The sequence below is a fragment of the Crocodylus siamensis genome, chromosome 1, assembly GCF_052110815.1.
Source record: "Crocodylus siamensis isolate JL-2025a chromosome 1, ASM5211081v1, whole genome shotgun sequence".
Taxonomy (NCBI): domain Eukaryota; kingdom Metazoa; phylum Chordata; order Crocodylia; family Crocodylidae; genus Crocodylus; species Crocodylus siamensis.
The window spans coordinates 315,335,376-315,349,731 of NC_143395.1; the positions used below are offsets into that span (position 1 = coordinate 315,335,376).

Below are 14,356 nucleotides of genomic sequence, written 5' to 3' on the forward strand. Positions count from 1 at the left end.
GGATTGTATATCCAGGAGAAGGAATAGGAAAAAATAAAAATGTAAAGTCGTTGTGTATCAATTGTCACGAGTCTATTCAACCCTTCTTTTTTCTAGTTATTTTTAAATATTATGCACTTGTGTTTTTAATTTAGGGCAGAGCCACTTAGGCTTTAGGAGAGGTACTTCTAAAATATAAATAAAAATATTTGAGTAGTATCATTTCAACAAGAAAACTGGCCCAAGACCTGAATCTGAACTTCCTCAGAATTTAAGAATATTTGATTCTGCCCCAGCCATGTACTTTAGCTGAGTCTGTTAATGACCTCTAGGTTAGTTTAGTAAAATAATCTACTGGAGTGCCTATACATGAGCAGGGAGGATGCTTCAATGCACTAGAATTCTAGTGTGCCAGAGCAGATTTGATTGATCGAGTCTTCTGGATAAGTGTCGTAATAGGTATGTGAAGCATTGCTTTCTACTGAATGTTATCACAGCATGCACAAAGGTGAGGTTGGTTCTAAGATTGTCATGAATTTAAAAAAGTCCCAAAAAACTCTGTTAGTACCAAGAAAATTTTTCTTCTCAAAGAGGCTCAATTTCAGTTCTTTAAATTCTGAATGCCATGGGTCTACCACATGACATAAACAGAACCTCTACTTTAACTTATCAAACAAGCTGCTTAATGCAATATTACATAAATTACTGAATTCATGCTGAAAACACCCTAAGATATTGAGAAATACAGCTAATCCAAATTAGATTTACATAAGTGATTGTGTCGTGGGACAGATCCAGACAAGGTTCTTTTGGGTAGATGTGATATCTTTTATTAGACCAACTGAATAGTTGGAAAATTTGTTGTTTACAAGGTTTCGGGCACACACCCTTCTTCAGGCAATAGGGGGAGTCTGTTGATGTTTGTGTGCTCTCCAGGGTAGAACAGTATTCCATTTATGTGCACCTCCACTGTTCATACAAAAAAATAAATTCACTAACCAGGAACCAAATTACTTCGGTTATGCTTCTGGACTTCTGGGCTCAATTCTACTTCCACTGAAATCATTGCTTTTGTTTCTTTTTGCTTTATTGGGAGATTAATTGAATTTCTGTATTCATGAGCTAAGTACTGACATTCAAAAAGCCCAAGCCTGAATTAGTTCAATCTTCACAGGTTCATCTAACCTGCATAGATTGAACCAATTTGCAAGTGAATAGATGTTCACTTTGGTTCCAGAAATGCAGCCATATAGCTGCAGTGGCTCAGCCTAGAAGCTGGGCGGTATTAGACAGAGCTCTCCCCTTCACCTCTAACCTCCCCTTGCTCCTAATCTTTTTTGTCTCTCTCTGCTGAAATCTTTCCAGTCTGTCCACATAATTCTTGCAGTATTGGGCCCAAAACTGGACACAGTTTAGATAGATATGGCCTAACCAGTACTGAACAAAGGGGAGAACCACTTCCTTTGATTTGCAAGTGACACTCCTGTTAAAATAGCCCAGTATTTGGGGAGGGGGAGTGGGGGTTTGCAGCAAGAACACACTGTTTGCTTATATTAGGGGTAGGTGACATTTTTTGGCTGGAGTGCCGAAACAACCACAATGTCTACCTTGTAAGGTGCCGGAGTGCCGGCATGCCACAGAAACAAAACTGGGGCGGTGTGGGTACATGACAGGGTGCACTGCATATTTAATACAATTAATAATCATTAATGTTGCTTTTGTTTTTGTTTGTTGTTTACTTTTTACTTTGCTTTCTAAAAATCCAAAACCTGATGACAATAAATAAAACTTCATGTACTGCCTTGTACTTGTGATTTTTTTTTCTTGTTCAGCATGTTGTGATGAGGGGGAAGAGAAGGAGAGAGGAGCAGGGAGCAACAGGCACCAGGGGAGTCACCGCAGGCAGGCTGGCCTGGCCATGCCCTTGGGAAGGCTGCAGCTTGAGGAGAGCTGGGGTCAGGCGGGGAGCAGGGGTTGCCCCAGGCCTCCACAGACTCAAGCCACAGTGGGGGGCTCAGCAGCACTGGAGGTGGGGCCCAGCGGGCCTGTGCAGCTCTGCTGGGATGGGGCGCAGCCACCCTGCCCATGAAGGGACACTGCCTGGCTGCCGCAGGATGCCAGGCTCAGGGAGCTCCCTACTTGGTCTCTGTGCCAGCCAAGTGCCTTGCAAGTGGGAGATGCCGCTGTAGGCTGTTCCCTGGGTTCTGGGAACACCTGCTGCAGCTCAGCCAGGGCTGAGCCAGCCAGAAGCCTGCAGTACAGCAGCTCTGTAGAGTGCCTGCCTGTCCATGGCTCCTTGAGGGGAGCTGTGGGTGGGCAAAACTGGGACCCAGGCAGGCTGAGGCAGCCACAGTGGCTGTTCCCAGGCTCCAGGGGCTCCTGCAGTCAGGCCCCTGCACCTTGTACTGTGCCCAGCATGCAGGGAGGCTGATCCTGGAGACCCCCTGAGCCCAGTGTCCTGCCCCAGGAAGGCAGCATCCTCATGTGCACAGGGTGGTTGTGGCCCATCCCTATGGAGCTGTGCAGGCCGGGCCAAGCCCCACCATGGGTGCCACTGGGCACCCCTGCCAGCCCACCCACCACAGCTTGAGCCCACAGAGCCCGAGGCAGCCCCCACTTCCCACCCAGACCCCGCCTTCCAAAGGACCTGACTGGGCTGACTTGCACAGGAGAGCCCAGAGCAGCAACTTAAGACAATAAAATAAAATAATTTCTTTGCGTGCCTCCTGGCGTACTGAGAAAAATGTCTTTACGTGCCACCAATGGCATGCGTGCCGGGGGTTGCTGACCCCTGGCTTATATTCATTTGTGGCCTGCTGTAGTCTCCTGGTCCTCTGCACTACTGCAGCCTTGACAGTCATTCCCTGTATTTATGCAAGTAATTATTCCATCTGAAGTGCAGGACTTGTAAATCATGTCTGATTGTGGACCATTTTTCCAATCCATCCATGTCATTCAGGATCCTAGCCTTGCCTTTTAGAGTGTCTGTAGCTTCATCCAGCTTGGTGTCATCCTTAAAATTTGAGGACTTACTTAAATTTAAATGTTGCCTATGAAAATGAACTTTGTTTTGAAGAAGGCAAGACCAGCAATAATTTTGTTTTTGGGGCTGGTATGAACATTTAGGATTATGCTCTTTTGCCACGAAGCAATTATTTATTCCAGGTAATTAAAACCAAAAAATCTCCTCCATGTTAATGTGCTTCTCTAAATAAGACCAGTTCTCAAAACAGGATACATTCTCCATTCTCAAAATGAGATAGAATTAGGCTTGTATGAATCTTCTAGCACTTCCTCCTGGATACTTGACTCTTGAGACAAACTTCCTTCTTATTCTGGGGGTGAAGAAACCAAAAACAAATCAATAAGTATTTGTAAACCTTGCATCCATTTTCATAATTTGTAGCCACCCATGTTAATATTCACCTGAGTTCCTGAAAGATAATGTATCATTATAATAGACTAAAACAACCCCAAAAGAATATTTCCACTCAAGGGAAAACCTGGTGTAACCCTGGTGGCAGTGCTACCTGCAGCCATGTCCAAATTTTTGGGGTCCTGGGATACCAATAGGTCTTGGTCTACCCCCACTCCATCTGCAGGCTGGGAGCCACCATTCAGTGGAATGCTCTCCCATGGGCCTTCCCACACCAGACCACACACGAAATAAACATTTACAATGATTTATAATATACAATTATAACTGAGAGTGACAAATTCAACTTCCCATAAATAACAAACAATTTATTTTCAATGAGTTCAATAATAATCTATACCAGCAGATAGAGCAAATACTTATTATATAGCAAAAAGCAATTTTGTTAACAACTTTAACACTCAGGCAACTTGTAACAGGTATATGCACTTAATCAGTCAGATCCCATAGGATCACTCTGCCCATAGCAAAGTAATGAACTGTAGAGTGGCTGCAGTTGAGTATCCATGAAGCAGTGCTCTCTCTGCCTCAGAGGTGTGGCAATGCTGTCATCTGGACAGAAGATGGGGGCGCCTGTCAGGACCTCAGGTGTGGCTGCTCCAGAGACCAGGGTTTCTTCCTTTTTCCAGTCTTTCCTGGGCACCTGCAATCAATCACACCATTCCCCAGACACTTCCCAAGGCAGCTCTCTTGTGTTTGGCACTTTATTGAGCTCTCTGCTGGAGCTCCCACACAGCCACAATTCCCTGCTACTTTCTTTAACTCTCTCAGAAAACCTCCTCTAGCAGCCTCTGTCCCTGATGCCCTCCTAGTGACCTCCTGCACCCAGGGATCTTAAGAGTGGGGAGGGGAACCTGTTTGCACAACCCCTGCTCCTTTAGTAAAGGAAACCAGGCAATCCTGCTGGGTACTCAGTAGTAGGGGTGTATGAAGCAGGCCCTATTCGATTAGGATTCAGCCCAAATCAGGGACAGTGATTCGATTCATTGATTTGGATCACAGTTCCTGATTCAATTTGGCTGAATCTGAAGATTTGATTCTGATTTGGAGAATCAGCAATTCGGACATAGACAAAGCTTTAAAAGTTTTTTCTACATACCTTGAGGTAGCAGGTATGTCTCGTGATCACTGTGATGCTGGGGTGGATGGAGCATCCCACAGGAGTGTGGGGGTGCCCTTCGCATGCTCAGCGGCAAACTCAGAAGTGGACCGGAAGTATTTCTGGTCCACATCCGGGTCTGCCGGGGAGTGTGCTGAGGTCCGCCCCCGTGCCCCTCCCCAGCTCGGCAATTGGCCACAGGGGGACCCCAAGGGGAATCCCCCCCAGGCCCAGGAGGCACCAGTCACTGAGCTGGGAGGGGAATGGGACCCCCTTCCCCCTGCGCACTCCCTGGAAGTGGACCAGAAGTGTTTCTGGTCCCCTTCTGGGTCTGCTGCTGAGCACAATGGGGAGCCCCCCCATGTGCTCCAGCACTGCAGCTCCACGCGCCCCAGCATCACAGTGATCACAAGCCATGCTACCTAGAGGTATGTAGCAAAAACAGTTAAAGCTGTCTCTACATCCGAATCTCCGAATCTTTCCAAATCTCTACAAATCGATTCAGAGGTTCTGATTCAATTCGGAGAGATTAAAGGGTGTCCTGATTCAATACAGATTCAGAGATTCAGCTACCAAACTGGGCTGAATCTCCACTGAATAGAATCAGTGGCCAAAGCTTTGCACAGCCGTACTCAGTAGCTGGTGGATCCTCTGACCTCAGTAGCAACTCAGCCACAATTCTTCTGCCAGTATTTCTCCCAGAAACAATTGTCCGGGTTGCAGCCCTTTTCAGCACAGCTTCAGCTACCCTCTCCTCAGCTGTTTTCCCAGGCTTCCCACCCTGGATTTACAGCTGTCCAATCAGTTCATGCATTCAATGTGCACAGCCTGCTGCAGATCCCTGTCCTAAGAGTGCAAACACCCCAATTGAGCTTGCAAGCTCTGAGCAAACCCTTCAGCGCCTTTACACTGGTTTGGAGCACAATGATAGTACAGGTCGAGAGCTTTTTTTCACATTGCTTTCCTTTAGCTTTTCTATTAGTCTGTCAGCTTCAAGAACACTTAAACCTGCACAAACAAAAAATGTGGGGTGTAGATAAAAGAAATCCCCTTTCATATTATCCTTATGCATGCACTAGTATGAATATATTCTAAGGTGGGCATTCTGTTGTCTGAAAAAAAACAGGTTTTAATGTATAAGTTCTTTTAAAAAAGGTTTGTTTATGGAGTTCATCTCCTGCTAATTATTCTTTTATGAAGACTAAACCCCATTTTACTTAGAAGATTTTGCACAATATTTTCAAAGTCTACAACCCTAAAATCCAAAATATTTTAGAACTGGACTTATTTTCACTCTATTTTTATTGAGATTGTAAAAGAGTTAAACAGTGAAGTGCATGCTGTAGGTTCATTTATGTGTAGCCTCTTCTAGAGCAGTCATCACCATTGTATATCTGCCATACATGCATTAATGAATATATCCTGGAAAAACCCTAAGGATGTAGTTACACTGCAGTTTAAACATGTGATTGCAAACAGAATTAGCTTTAAACCAACTAACGCAAATATTGCCAGCTGTGTCGCCATGGAAGCATGGAGCTCAGTACAGGCTGCAAAACCTGAATAGAACATTGGATAATGATTGTTAAAAGCTACTTCAGGTATATCTGCAGGCAGGGAGTGGTTTAGGAGTGTGTGTTTCCAACCCCTTTTGGCTGTGTGGTACATGTCCAGTGATCTCTTGGAGCTTACTGGCTTGTCAGTGCAGTTTCTTCCAGAATCACAACTTTTGGCACAGTTTTGCAGCCCAGGGGTTGAATGCCACCTCCACTCACCCTAGCATCTACTTACCCACCACCGATTTGTATAGCAGGGGAAAAGGCAGGTGAGCAGCAGCGATGTTCACCTCCTCAGAGAGTTATAAACTTGGCATCCACCGCACAGTTGAGTTTTACAGGCTTCCCAGCACCCAGGAGCTATGGCTGCCTCCGCTCCCTGCTCCTCCTGGATCACCCGGTTTTTGTGTGAACTGCATGGTGGACATACCCCGAGAGGTGCGGAGGTAGTGTTATTCCTCTGTTATAGATGGGGACCTGAAACACAAAATTTACAAAGCCTTTTCAAGAAAGGCTGCAAATGTTCTAAATTGGAACTCCTAGTGCAGTGTCTTAACAGAAGACTACCTTTATTCTGCAATATCTGTAATCTAACATGGAGCGCTTAAACTGGATCGTAACATCTTCTGAAAGTGACAATATATTACAAGAAGGAAAAGATACAAGAAAAAAGTATAACATTAAATAATTATATAACGTACACTGCTTTCTTAACAAATATAATTTTGAAAATGTTTTTGGTTTCTACAAAAAAAAGAAAAGATATTAGTCACAATGAAAGTTTTGCCTGAGCAGGAGGCTATAGGCTTGGGTGCATAATTTGCTTAACATACTTTATATGTAGGTTAAGACATTTTTTTTTAAGAATGCAAAAAGCAAAAAAATGACATGTTCTAATAAGATATAGGATTAAAAAGTAAAACTTTGCAGCCTTTGTGGTTATTTGACATGATGTCTTTTTTAATCTTTATGCTTAACTGAATTCTCTCTTGTAAACACTTATTAAAGATAAAAGGTGGAATGTTAACAGAATTTTGCACCTGTTTTTCAGACATACTGAGTATGGTTAGTTTCACATAAACTTTTAACTTGCCAGCCCCGTAATTCAGAATGCTGCCAAAGCCCATTAAACACTGCAGTTAAGAAGAGTAGTTGCAGGAAGTATGAACTGTTTTTAGTCATTTTTTAGTACACATTATTTTCCCCTATGAAGTCCAGTTTCAAATGTTAATATTTTGATAATTAACAGAAAAGAGTTAACACCCAGCTTTGAAGTAAGTTAACACCCAGCTTTGAAGCACTGAGTTTGAATCTAAGCTGAGAACAGAGGTTTAAAACAAGCTGTTTGCGTCCTTGATGGTGGCAGCAGCAGCTACAGTTGTCAGGCCAGTAGTAGTAGTGGTAGTGGCTATTCTTGTGCCCTTCCAAAATCTGAATCCACCTCTGGAGCCCCAAAGCTGGTACTCCAGTCATGCACTGCTAGTTACACTTCAGGTTGAGAACACCCTGATCTCTCAAATGAATAGGGGTTATAGTTGTGCAGTAGAGGAAATGTTTGGGGAACGGAGTCATAATTAGCTGGCCCAAGATCAGTTAATATATCCATAGATGGAATGGGCACTTGTCAGCATCTTAAGAAAAGTGCTTTTAAGCATCCAGGAGAATGAAAAAATGTGAAATTAATTTTGTAAATGTATTCATTTGCTGAAGTAATTCCTGGATTTGTGCCATCGTGTTTGCAAGTTATGCCTGGGCATGATAGCAAACCTGGTGGAGTGGTTTTCACAGAAAGCATACAAACTGTTGTGTTACTATGCTGTACTTTCTATTAGAAAAAATCCCTAGGCAATCTAAGTCCTTTGCATGTCTCCCCATATACTCCTGAAGGCAGGGTTAAAAGTGGTAGAGTGCAGGAAAAGGATCAGTTACTGAAGGTGTTATAGGTTTAAGTGCAAAATCTCAGTATGAAATAAGACGTATACATCTGTTTTATTTTTGCTCCCAAGCAATTCAGCATGGATTTAATTCCCTCACCTACCTGCTTTGTTTCTTTTTTGGCCTTGTTTTTATAACACTCAAAACCTCCACTGGACAGTTTCTGTTAACCTCCCTGCCAGCACATAGAAGCTTCTCCTTTTCCATCTGTACTTTGCTTTATCGCTTTGCCAGATTAAATGTATGCACTTGTATAGATAGATAGATAGATAGATAGCCAGGCAAAACAATGATTACAAAATACAGAGCCTGGCCATTCTTCTTTTATTTAAGAGTCTTCCATTCAGATCTATACAACATCATCTGGTTGTGGGTAAATTACTGCAAAGTAAGGCAGAATACATGAAAGCATGTACTGACACCTGGTTTAGGTTTAAGTGGCTTGCTCTAAGAAGGTGTTTGCTCCTGACAAGAGCGGTGTGGACAGCCTGGGTTAAGCAGTGATCCTGATTTTCTCTGATTTAAAAAAATCGCCAATTTTCAGTTAAAAAAAGTAACCCTAAATCTACATTTTCCCATGATTTAAATGAAACACCACTATCTATCTATCTATCTATCTATCTATCTGTATTATTTGGGGTTACCTTTTTTAAACCCCAAATTGGGGATCTTTTTAAATTAGAGAAAACCAGGGTCCCTGGAGAATAAGTGGGTGGGGAGGGAATGGTGGGACTGTGATGGGGCTAGCAGGTCTGCAGGTGGGGCTGGTGATTGCTCAGTCTGGGGAAGTTGGAGGGGAATAGTTAGGGGTTAAAAATAGCCTGGTCAGGGTTGGAGGTGGGAGGAAGAAACAGCACAGCCTCAGGGCTGGAGCTAGTGGCTGGGCTTTCCCAGCCCTGGGACTGTCCTTCAAACACGTGTAGGTGTTCACTAGATTGGGTTAACCTTTTATATAAGTTATTTCACTACCTGAAGTGAACTAACTTAGATGTGGTATGCTATTTTTTGGGCAGTTTAAGTCCTGTGAACACCTGCACAACCAGGCATTTAGCTCGAACTAGCCTTGGTTATGTTGATCTAAATGTAACACTTGTATGCATGCGTAGGGCATGAGTACCGCTCTCTTAATACACACTAAAAGTCCATGTAGGGAAGTTAGTGTGGGATAGTTGCTGAGCCAAAAATTCATATGGTAGCATACTGCATAGACATTTCCTTCTGAGACCCTTAACGTTGTACCTCTTTTGTCCTATAAGTAAGATAAGCATAATAATACCTATTTCAGTGGGATGTTGTAGGCTTAATTTAAGCTTACAATTTTTTTAAATATCCTTGGATGAGAAACACAGTGAAAAACACTGTGGTATTATTATTGATTATTAAACTTTGGATTTGTAGGAAAAATACTATAAAATTAATCATTATTCTAATTGAAGCTATTAGCAGCTACTGCTTATTAATGGGCAGGAAGTAAAATAATTGTTAATATTTATGCTATTTGTAAAGGGTAATACCATGATTCCCCTGATATTTGACTTCATTAAGTGTATACTGATCTTTAAATTGCAAAGCAGGCTATGTGAGTGCAGACTGTTATAATGAATTCTTGCTTAGCAAGATTGCTTTAGTGTTTTGTCTAATAAAATCTCAAGCTTTGTCAATATTTCTTCCAAGGTTTTTAATAATTTAAAAAGTGGCAGTTGCAACAATATATAGAGGAAGCTGACAGCTGGCAATAATAATCTGAAAATACTGTCCTTTTTTCTTGCAAGCACATGGGTGTTATAGGATGTGGAGAAATACAATTCAAGATCCTTTGGCGAGGAGGAGGCATAGAGAATGATAGAATAATAGTACCATGGAATAGCTCTTCTCTGCAGTACTGTTGGAAGCTGATGGTTTAACCTACTGTGTACCTAATTTACTGTTTTAAACTGAAGTGAAAGTATATCTCACTTATTTCTTTGACATTTTTCTTTCCACCCCCAAGCATATCACTTCTAATTATTAACTACTAATTTGATATTTGTGTCCAACATTAACTTTTCAAGTGCTCTTTTATCATAGGTGACTTCCTAATCCAACATCATAATTTTTCACTTGATTAATTTCATATAAAGGCATTTTACCTACTGGTATATTTTACATAGCTAACCTTTTGATCAGATGCATAGGGCAATGATGCACTAAGCTGCTTGTATAAAAAATAATTGCCAAACCGGCCTGTAAAAACTTTCTTTAAATTATTTTATACATGAGGTAGCACTGTAATCAGATGGAATATGCAGTGTACACAAACTTTTAAAAATCAAGGTAGTGTTAAAATATATGTGGGGGAAAAGAATGTATTTGGAAGTCATTGTTAGAAATAAGTTATACTTCCTGAGATACTGTTTCTTTGAATGTGTTTCTTAATTTTGAGACTGTTGAATTAAATAAAGTGTTTGACTTTAGTTTTTGTCTGGACTTAGTCAGAAAAATAATTGAGTAGTTTTGTTTTTACTTTTAGGCCCTATCTACATGTTTCACTTAAGGTGTGGTTAACCAGTTAATCAATGGTCCCCCAGCTAGATGTTCAATCAATTAATATAGTATGATAAAAAGAGGAATAAGCTACAAAGTTATTGCACAACATATGTGTAATAATTCTGTAGCTGCTTCCTATCACACCATTATGTGAATATGTGGTTAGGGGCCCCTGTGGCTGGAAGCCCCATAAGCTGGTTTGGGTGGTGGGGTGTGCATGCACCTGGTGGTGGGGGGTGCCCATGTGCACCCCTGAGCCTGAAAGTGCTCAGCTGGCTCTCAGCTCCCATTGCTGGGAGTCCCATCAGCCAACAGGGTTCCCAGCTGTGGAAGTGCTGTGTGCATGCACCCCTGCAGCTGGGAGACTGCAGCAGATATACCCTGTGCACTCCTGTGGCTAGAAGATCACATTTGCTGAGGAGGCTTCCAGCCACATGAGTTCCTCCTTTCCACTGCAGGGGGAACCCAGGATCCTAATGGGATCCAATTCACATTCCTACAGTCAAGCTTCCTGCTATGCATGTGTGCCATGGCAGGAAGCATGATTGCAGGGATCATGCATCAGATCCTATTTTGCTTTTACTTGCACATCTAGACAGGCCCTTAGAGTAGTTTGAGCAAGGCACCTGCTCACATATTTTATATTTTTTATATTTAACAAATGGTAGTCATGCTTAAAATCTCAACTTTGACTTGGGTAACCAAAGAATGATGCTATACCAATGAGAACTATGTGGAAAAAAATTAACAGCTATATACAGAGATTAATATAAAATACTTGATGAGTTGATATGGCATAAATATTTAATTGGGGTGAGTTTGAGATAGTTGGTATAAAGTTTTTCCTACCTGCTAAGAATGTATTGTGTTGTGAAATAGTCCATTCACATCCTCATTAAAGAGTATGTGGCACTTTAATTACTTTTATATTAAATAGGAGACAATCAGGGACACATAATTGTCTTTGCTTATCCTTTCATTTTTCCTGTCATTTAAAATATTTTTCTAAAACAGACTGAATTGAAAAAAAAAGTTTGTTTTTATTAAGGGCACAGTAACTATGCTTCTGCTGTTCTTGCTGGTGAATGAGAATCTGGTATATTTATTCAGAACTATTTGCATTTCTTTAAACTTTCTTATTTTCTAAGGTCTAATTTTTGGAAAATGGATGTAGGTATCCCAGGGAAATGGTAATCACTTGCAGTTTAGAGGGAGGGAAAGCATGGCAATGTCCTAAGTCAGTTACTGTAGCAAAGGTGTTCAGGTAACTGGTATTCTGAATTACCATGTACTTACATAGGAAGGAATCATTAATCTAGTCTGTGGCTACATATGTTGTCATCTGAAGGTTCTAGGAAGGCTTGGTTTCCCATTAATGATTTTTTGTAGTGCCTAATGAGGTATACATGTGCATCAGTGGGGCAAAAGGTGCAGAAATCCTTGAACGGGCTTATTTTCTTGTATGTGCCAAAACTTTTAATAAGGAAACCCTGACTTCTTAATACTTCTTAGAACTGAATACTTCAGGATGCATCTAAATCAGAGTTTTAATTTGCTATATAGCTTTTAGGCGTGCATTTAGTGATCAAGTTTTTACATGCTGACAAGCTTCATCAAAGCAGTAAAACACCTTTGGAAAGAAATTATAATAAATAAGCTTTTGATTTCTTTATAAAATATCATAAATGCTTTGTAGATTTACCTTGTGCTTGCACCTGTCATATTCATGGGTTGTGGCAGCCACTAAAGCCCTGATAATGGAAAAAGCCCTGTCAAAGGGCTAGCCTCTCTTAAGGGAAAGAAAGCCATTTTCTCTCTAGGTGGAAAAAAAATACCACAATTGTAATAGGTAGGTCCTATGACTAACTCAGATCTCCTGGGGTGGAGATAAGGTAGATTCTTGTGAATAGCTAGATAGAATAGCAGAGCTGAGTATCAGTGCTCTGTAAAGAGTAAGGAGAAAACAGCTGGGGATAGGGAAGAGGTGAGGGAAGAAGATTGGATTTAAGACTTCTGAAATCAAAGATTTTTATGAAGGAAGGGCCTGGCCTACCTTGATACTATGTTGGAGGACTCTTTAGGTTATTGTGTTGCCTTGAAGCTTGATACCCTGGAAGGTTTGGGGTTTTTGACTTAGATAAGGCAGCAAACAACCCAAGTGGGAAGGTTAGAAGAACAAGCCTGTATGAAGGGAAAATGAGGAAGGTAGTCTGCTTCCAGACCAGTTTGGTGGCACAAGTACACTCTTTAAGTGACACTGCTTCTTCAATAACCTACTTGGGTCATTGCAAGAATATTAAATTGTTGGAGTGCTAGATTACATCAGCCACTCCATCCTACATAATCTTGACTTCTCCCTTCCATTGAAGATGCTCTTGCTCTGCTCATGACCTGGAATGTCTACACCCAAGGCTGTCTTAGGGGTAGTACAGAACTAGTATAGACAGCTCAGAAGTGCCTCTTGGAGGCGTGAGTGCTAAGAGACAAATCTGCTTTGTGAATACCTGTTGCAGAGTGCTACTATAATAATGAATTAGAGCCTGAATTATTAAACATTGGTCTTGTAATTTAGTTTTTATGGAGTTCAAAAAAATTTTTTTGCAACTAAAATCTCTGATTTTTGTTTAGATGTTTCCTTCTTGGTGATATAGTAGTATAGTTGATATAGTGGTAAATGAGTTACTTTACAGTTCCAATGCATTTGACAGAACAATGGTATTACATTTTTTACATTCAGTTCAGGTTCATAACCTAAAGCAACAATCCAGTGGCCACACATTACTTACTGGTCTTGTGTCCAGGGAAGAATAAAAGCCCAGTTCATAAGTACAGACCTTCTACTGTTTGTGTCATTTCTATCAGTAGTGTACACTGTAGTTGGATTCATTTTCTTATAGCTTAATTGAAAGGGTCTGATTGAACCTCATGGCACTAAATTGGGGTAAGGGTTCACCAGGGCCATAGTACTCCACGGAATGGCCACACTACTCCAAGGAATGCCCTATGAAGGAACTGCACTTCCCTTAAGCACAGTGCTTTCTTGAACACCTCATGATTTGCAAAGGCCTGCTTCATATTTGCTTTGTACCACTTATAGTCATTTTCAACAACACAAAGTAGATGTGAAACGTTCCACAAGTGTATTACCTGAAAAAACTGAGAAGGTAAAATTTGCAAGATTATGTGTGGTTGGTTTCTAAGTGTTTCGCTCTGCCTTATGCTATACTGTGTAACTGAAGCTTAAAGAATCATGGCAGAAAAAAGAGAAGTTTCCTGTCTAAGGGACCAGAGGAACACTCACTAGTCACTTACCTGTCCTTAGCTGGAGTAGAAATTAATAAAGATTAAGGAAACTGACTGTGGGGCAGGCCTGATAGACAGGCCTCCCCTTTCACTAACCTGCTAGAAATTAGCCTCAGAAATTACTCAAGTGTTTAAAGTAAGTCACATACATTACGGTTTGGGGACTCTCTTAATCACCTTGCTCTCTAAGTTCTCAGTGTTGCTTTACATTCATAGGTTACATTACATGCTATACTTGCTTTGGTTTTGAAATTCCTGTTTCTACTGTCTTCTCATGTTTTTCTATAGAGGATCAGACATATTCTGTTCAAACCAAAATTGCTTCCCTTCTCTTGAAGGTACTGAAGCATACTGGGTGCATCTACACAAGATGCTAACTGCACAGTAGCCTAATAACTATGGGCAGTAGTGTGCTGGGAGAAAACTGTGCTAATACACTACAGTATTAAGCTACTGCCTAGTAAGTGTCACTAAAAACCTGTGCACTACTGCGTGGTAGCACAAGTTATTGCACAATTATTT

The 14,356-nt window shown here is 41.3% G+C and overlaps 1 protein-coding gene across 1 annotated transcript in view; it reads left to right on the top strand.

Annotated features, from left to right (window-relative positions):
- Nucleotides 1–14,356, top strand: part of FGF14 (fibroblast growth factor 14) — a 697,644-nt gene that overhangs the window by 195,610 nt on the left and 487,678 nt on the right. The window lies entirely within an intron of this gene.